Source organism: Brassica oleracea, chromosome C5, assembly GCF_000695525.1.
Source record: "Brassica oleracea var. oleracea cultivar TO1000 chromosome C5, BOL, whole genome shotgun sequence".
Taxonomy (NCBI): domain Eukaryota; kingdom Viridiplantae; phylum Streptophyta; class Magnoliopsida; order Brassicales; family Brassicaceae; genus Brassica; species Brassica oleracea.
The window spans coordinates 22407984-22415125 of NC_027752.1; positions in this window are offsets into that span (position 1 = coordinate 22407984).

A 7142-nucleotide genomic window follows, 5' to 3' on the forward strand; every position below is an offset into this window, starting at 1 on the left:
CTATCCTCTCTCTCTACTAATTTTCTCTCTTAGTCAAAATCTGCTTATATCAGCAAGATTATTGACCAAAATTGGACAGAATTCATTGAATCAAGCCTTAATTGTGGTTGCCACCAAGTCCTGTTCACTTCTTTTTGACCTACATCCTAGGGTTATTTGTGAAGTAAGCCTTAATGGTTGTAGGCACCAAGTCTTGTTCTAATCCTTTACCTATAGAATTCTTATGAAGCAAGCCTTAGTGGTTGTAGCCACCAAGTCCTGTTCGAATTCCTTCCTAATAAATCTTTAATAGATATATATATATATATAATAATAATAATTTTTTTTCTTTATTATCTATATTTCGAAAATAGAGAGAGAAAGGATGATTAATCTATCTACACAACGCTTTACCTTCCATACTTGTTTGAAGAATTCGATCCCATGCATACCAAGCCCCAAGACAAGCAGTTGTGTCAAGTTTAGTGTTGGAGGTCAGCTTTGGTTCCTTCAAACAATCTCATCAAGTGTGAATAGTTGATAGGTTGATCCACTTTAGTATCTTTTGTACTATATGCAATCAGTAAGTCTAGAATGGTGCTAAAGAGTGGTTAGATAACAAGAAAAAATCTATTAGTTCATTATCCCCTTCTTGACTCAATAAAACATTGAAAAACGTTTTAATAAGACTCATAAATAAATAACTATCAGTAAACCTCTCCCAGACTTAAACTACACTGTCCCCAGTGTAAATTCAGTCGGAGTTATGGTGATAACTAAATCATAAGGACTCAATGTAACAAGTTGGAACAATATACTAGATCGGAATGGATGTTGACCGATGTAGGGATGTTGATATCGGTCGCGGCAGATTAGGCAATGTCGATCGATGTCGACAGCTTCTCGTCGGTCGATACTCACGGCAATCGTCTACTCGGATCTCTTTTTGTGTTTTTTATTTTTATGACCTGCAATAATTAAAAACCAACATAAATAGTATATCAATAAAAACTAAATAAATATTACCTAATATTGGGTTGCCTCCCATAAAGATTGTAGTATATCAATCTTGGAAGTCAAAGCACTAATGTTAAGATTCGTTGGGAAATAGATGTCATCACATCTCCCATCAAGCCTCTCTTCTGTAGTTTCCAGAGCTCTATAGATCCCTTCTACCAACTGATCTATCTCTTCCCCGGTGTGAAAGTTGTGATGAGACTTCATCGTATGTGGGCGTGGTGGATTGTCGTCGACCGATGTTGGCATCTGATTGTCGATCGATGTGCATTGATGAACGTCGATCGATGTCTGTTGATATCTGTCGATCGATGACGATCGAGCAATGTCGGTAGCATGTTGAATTCTGGCTATCTCTTGCTTCATCTCCTCCATGCAATTAGTTAGCCGGCTGATACTGTCATTCAATGGATATTAGACACCATGGAAGACATATGTAGCTTGGCTCATCTCTCGAAGCTCTCTCCAGAACTCTTCTGATATCCATGTTGTGAAAACGAATGGTGTTTCCATCTTGATCTCTGGCATATCCCTGTTCATCTCTTTAGACGCCATACTGATCCTTCTCTTCCCAGTAGAATTTCTTGGTACCGTGGGAATCAAAGGCTCCTCTGCCAAATTCTGGCTGTCTGTCGACCGATGTTGGGACGTCAACGTCGATCGATGGCGTAGGACGGATGTTGTTCGATGGGCGATTCTCCTTATCGATCGATTCTTGAATCTCTCTGTCGATCGCTGCGCGTCTGTCTGCTTCACTGATTCGGCTGAAACGAGTTCTCTTTCCACATGATTTTTCAAGAAGTGAATCTGTTTCCACTTGTGCCTGAATCTCTGGTTGTAGAAGGCGAAATTTCTTGACCAGAATTCCTTTCTTTTTGTATTCTTCATCATACGGATCATCAGGGGTCTCAGGTGGTGCATCGTTTACTGCCATGATGGGATTGTAGTATTCATTCTCCCAATCATCTGGACAAGTGCCGACCGATTCTTCCTTGTATGTACCGGTCGATTTTCTGTGGGTACTGTCGATCGATGTTGCATTGTGAGTGTCAATCGACGCTGAGTAGTCTGTCTCGTACTTGGCTCCACAGTGGCAAGCTGCAATGATTCCTGGATCATTGATTCTTCTGGAGGACATCTGTGGCTTCTTAACTAGAATGGGGTCGCTACGTAGCGACCGACCGAGAGGCTTGGTCGGTCGCTACGTAGCGACCGACTTGTTGCGGATCGGTCGCTACGTAGCGACCGACTTGTTATGGATCGGTCGCTACGTAGCGACCGACCGGACGGCTTAGTCGGTCCCTACGTAGCGACCGACTCGTGCGCGGGTCGATCGCTACGTGGCGACCTTGTTTGAATCCTTTTCCGATGTTCCATGAACGTGATCTTGGGTTGCGAGTGTTTAGTTTCAATGAATGAACCAAGATTAATGCAATATTTCACCGCAAGATTCTTCGTAAAAGCAATCTTTACGATGAATATTTTTTGTGAAAACGTTCATGCTGATTTTTACGGATATTTGGATGTTAACTTCGTCGTGTCCATTTTTGGCCCTAACAGTTACCACCCCAGTCCGTTAAGAATCGTGGATTACGACGAGATTCTGGCTCGCGGTTTGGCGAGTTTAGGCAAGATAGGCAGGTAGGACGAAGTGTATATCCGAAGATTCATAGAGAAATAGTAACTTTTTATGCCTATAAGAAGGATGGTATCTTCTACCATAATTTTTCACTTACTTATTTTCATAAGAAGTTCCTTGAGAGAAAATTCCCTTTCCCTCTCCTTCTTTTTTTTCTTTTTAAGTTTAAAAGATGTCTAGCAGAAAAAAGTCTTCGAAAAGAGGTACCTCCCGCGGTTCTTCGTTCGAAGAGGTTCATGACGAAATCCTTGTCCCAAAGGCTGAGTTCGCGCCCTACTTGATAGATCCTGCTGATGGTGAGGCGTACTGGATAGCGAGATATGGTGCGATTACTCCCCCTAGTGAGAAGTCATTTCCTGTCATGAACCAGCGTCTGGTCGAACGAGGTTCGCCGAGCAGAAGCATTGGTGAATTTACCAAGACCGTTCGAGCGTTCTGTCGGATTTCGGACGCGGTAGAGTTTCGAATTCCTTGTCGAGGTGAAAGTGCTGATACCCCCCGGAGGGTTACTTTACTTGCTACGAATCATTCTTGGTTCGCTGCCGTCTGTGGTTTCCGATTCCTGAAATCATAGTCCGTGTGTTGGACCGTTTCGAGGTATCGATAAGCCAGCTGAATCCCACCAGCTTTCAGTATCTCATCGGCATCGTGATCCTGAGCTACGAGCATGGTCTCTCCCTTACCGCTGACCATTTTGAATCGATCTTTAGGCTGCAACTTGTCTCGAAGCCGCATCTCTACCGGTTGGTCCCTCGGACATATATGACGGTGATTAAGGGGCTTATTTCCAACTTTAACTCGTGGTCGAAGTTCTTCTTCTTCGTCCGTATAAACGCTGCATCTGTCGAAGAGAATTGCATCCCGTTGTTCCGGAGCAAGCCGAATGGCAATCCCTTCATCAACCCGCTTCCCTCATTTCCCGAAGATGTGATCGAAGTGAGGGATCTCCTTAGGAATGGTCCGTTCTTCTGGACTTTCTTCAGGACAAGGAGAGTTTGTAGGGCGTTGAGACTCGTGCATCCAAACCTTGGAATGGTAGTTCAAGCGGATAGTGATTCTGAGCCCGATGATCTTGCTCCTCGCGATGTTCCCGCGGAGGAGGCGAACGTGAGGTCCTCTAAGGGTAAAGGCATTGATCTTGGGGATATAGATTTTTCCGTCGATGACTCTATTCTTCTAGGATGGGATCCAGACCTTGCTTTTGTTGATGGTAGTGGTTCGAGCGAGGTGCCTATCCCAGATTTTGACGACTTTTTTGCTGGCTTACCCTCGAGTTTCGATCCTCCTCCGTCCGTGGTCGAAACGGGAAGGTCCAAGGTAGTCGTGGAAGGGTCTCGCATAATCAATGGGGTTAGTCTCTCTCTTCTTTAGGAACTTTGTGGATAGGATCATGCGCTTTTCCTTTCTTTTTAAACACGTTAGTTGTTTTTGCAGGGTCTGAACATGCTTGGCTCAGCCCTCGAGACAAGCCATAGGGAGGCCATGGTTTATCGCTTCAAAGCAGAGAAAGCGGAGAAAGACCTTGCACGTGTTCAAAACGAAATTTTAGAGCGAGATTCGAAACTTGCCAAGGATCATGCCAAGGCCGTCCGTCAAGCGGAAATGAGAGGTAGGACAGAGATTGTCGAGATGATAAGAAACTGTGCTTCTCAGTTCAAAGCCGAGTATGGAAACCTTAAGGAGGCTTATTCCTTGGTGGGCAATTTTCGCGAGTGTCGTGGTTCAGTTGGTACCCTCTAGAAGAGCAGACGGACGACTTTGTTTTCGAGGACGAGATGGGAACCATGAAAGGTGGGATGAATGATCATGCCCATGTTGAGGGGCTTATTCCCCCGATTGATAGGAGGATTCAGGGATTCTGGGATTCCATCCCGGCTTCTCCCGATACGGAGGAGGTCGCGACCAAGGTTGCTGGTGACGACGAGGAAGTGAGCTATCCCGCGGATGCATTCGGAGCTTCCTTGTCCGGGAATTTTAACTTTGATCTGTGAGAATCGAGGTTAGTATTTTTCGGGGAGCGATTCCCCCTTATCTCGTGTTTATGGCCAAATGTGGCCTTTATTATCTGTGTCTGGCTGAGTGTGGCCTTTATGTTGAGATTTTGTGTGGGCCTGTTTGACCGCTTTGTTTTTATCGGGACTGGCCGTTGGTGGCTTTGAATCCCTACCGCTTTGCGGTTTTTATATATGATGAATATTTATCGAAGTACTTTGTTCTGAGTTTGTCTGAAATAAATATGAGTTGTCGTCTTGTATTTACTTTTAACGAGACGTTCAATCTGTTGGTTCGTTCGAGATGTGAATTTTTGTAAAAATCGTTTATTTACTTTTACGAAGTTTTCATGAACGTTAAGATATGGACGGAGATACATGTTTTAAGATCTCGTATCACTTCTTAGATATCATGTCTTGAGATGTTAGAGACCAGTGTGCTGGGTTTAGGGCAAGACCTAGGTTTACTTTCGGTTTTAAGGTTTATGCGGTGACTAGCCGGCTATCAATTTTCCTGTTGCGATTTCAACCTGATTCGTACCGATTTAAAGTCCGCGATAGGTTCTCGGCTTATACGACTTGTATGGTATGAATCGAGTATCTCTCTAGAGACAATTTTTAAGCCAACTGGAAGTGCTTGACCAATATTTCAGATTTTTTTATATAGCGCGCTTTTATCCTTGTGTCAGATGTTTGAGGATCACCTTTTTGAGAAGAATGATCTTGGTGCGGTTATTTAAGACGGCTGATGCGTTCGTCTAGCATGGTGTGAGTATTGGTTGAAAATTTAATGGTCGCGTTTGGACTGTTGTTCGTATAGTCTTGATTCTAACTTTAGCGACGTCTCGCTGTTAATTCGAAGACTATACAAATGTTTTAAGTTTTGAAAGGTTTGCGAACGTTTTTCGATTTGGACCAGATGCGGCCGTTCGCGAGAATTTATTGTTTGTAGAGATTTTTGCGTAGTTGAAAGCGTGAGGGTTCATAGAATGCGTATTGTAGTAAAAGTTTTAAAAAGCTCGAGTACAATAATGCAAGTTTTAAAACGTGGGAGTATACGAGTATACGTACCCACTCCCCCCCCCCCTTTTTAGAGAGGGGGATAGCTGAACCCGTCTTTCGACGAGCTGCCTACGTACCCCCTTCGAGGATCAAGCCATCTCGTAGTTCTATTTCATGCCGCGAGTGTTTTTACTCGGCGGTTCGTGCTGTATTGACGGCCTTAGTCGTTGCGACTGTGGCAGGGTCAATATCTTTGTCCGGGTTTTACTCTTCCGGTTGAGTGGTAGCGTTGACTTCGAAATCAGGCTGAGTTTCGATGTCCGAGGTGTTTGCTTCGGCAGACGATGTTGAGTTGTCTTTCTTTGAAGTGTTTTCAGCCGAAGGCTGAGTTATCTTCGCGCGTTTTCGAGTTGCTATCGAGGTAGTTGTGATTTGTCTTAACTTATGCTCTGCGAGAAAGCAAAGTCGCGACTGTTTCTGACAACCCCAGATGGCTGCGACCCTGCTCTGGGTCAGGAATTTGATGCCTAGGTGGTATGTTGACGGAACGGCTTTCAGCCATGGGGTTCCCATGATCATGTTATAGATGACGGGATGATCGACCACCGCGAAGTTGACGATCTTGGTGACTTCCTTGGCCATGACTAGTAGCTGGATCGATCCGAGAGTCATTGACGTTTCGCCTGAAAAACTCGTCAATGGTTTCGGTGTTGGGGTAACTTCCCCGAGTTTGATGCTCATCCTCTTGAGAGTATCGTGGAAGATAACATTAACTGTGCTTCCGGTGTCGATGAGGACTCTTGTGACCTCTATGACGAGCGGATCGCAGTGGGGTTGATCAATTCCGCCGGCTTCCTCTTCCGTGAAAGTTATCGAGTCGCTTTGACCCTCTCGGAGAGGTGACCATGTAGGCCAATTTGCACTTGACTCGGCTTTTCGCTGGTAAGCCTTGATTGCCGAGACCGTTTCGTTGCAGTACGGTGATCCTCCCATGATCATGTTCACTCTGTGACGATTGTTATTGTTGGGGTCGAAAACGGTTGCGACGAAGTTAACGTCCAAATCCCCGAAGAAGAAAACGAAAAACCTTCTTCGACAAATACTTTTTCGAAATAGATTCTTCCTTACGAAAAGGTTTGCGGAGGAAACGCGAGTCAACGGACAAGAGCTCGAAAAGGGTCGCTACGCAGCGACCGAACGCGTGTTCCGCTCAGTCGCTATGTAGCGACCGAGCTCGAGCCAAAGGAATATATTAATAATGATAATTATAATAATTAAGTCAATTTATTAAGGGTATGAGTGTAATCAACCATCGTGAAAGTTAACGTTGAAGTATTTAACGTTGATTGATTTAAAATTACATAAATGAATACAATAACAATAGTTTTTTGAAACCTCATACATATATAGAAATTATACAAAATAAATTAATTTTAATAGTTGGTTAATATTTCTATAATATTATTTAAGAATTTCATATTTATTTATTAATATTTTGAGTTGTTATATAAATT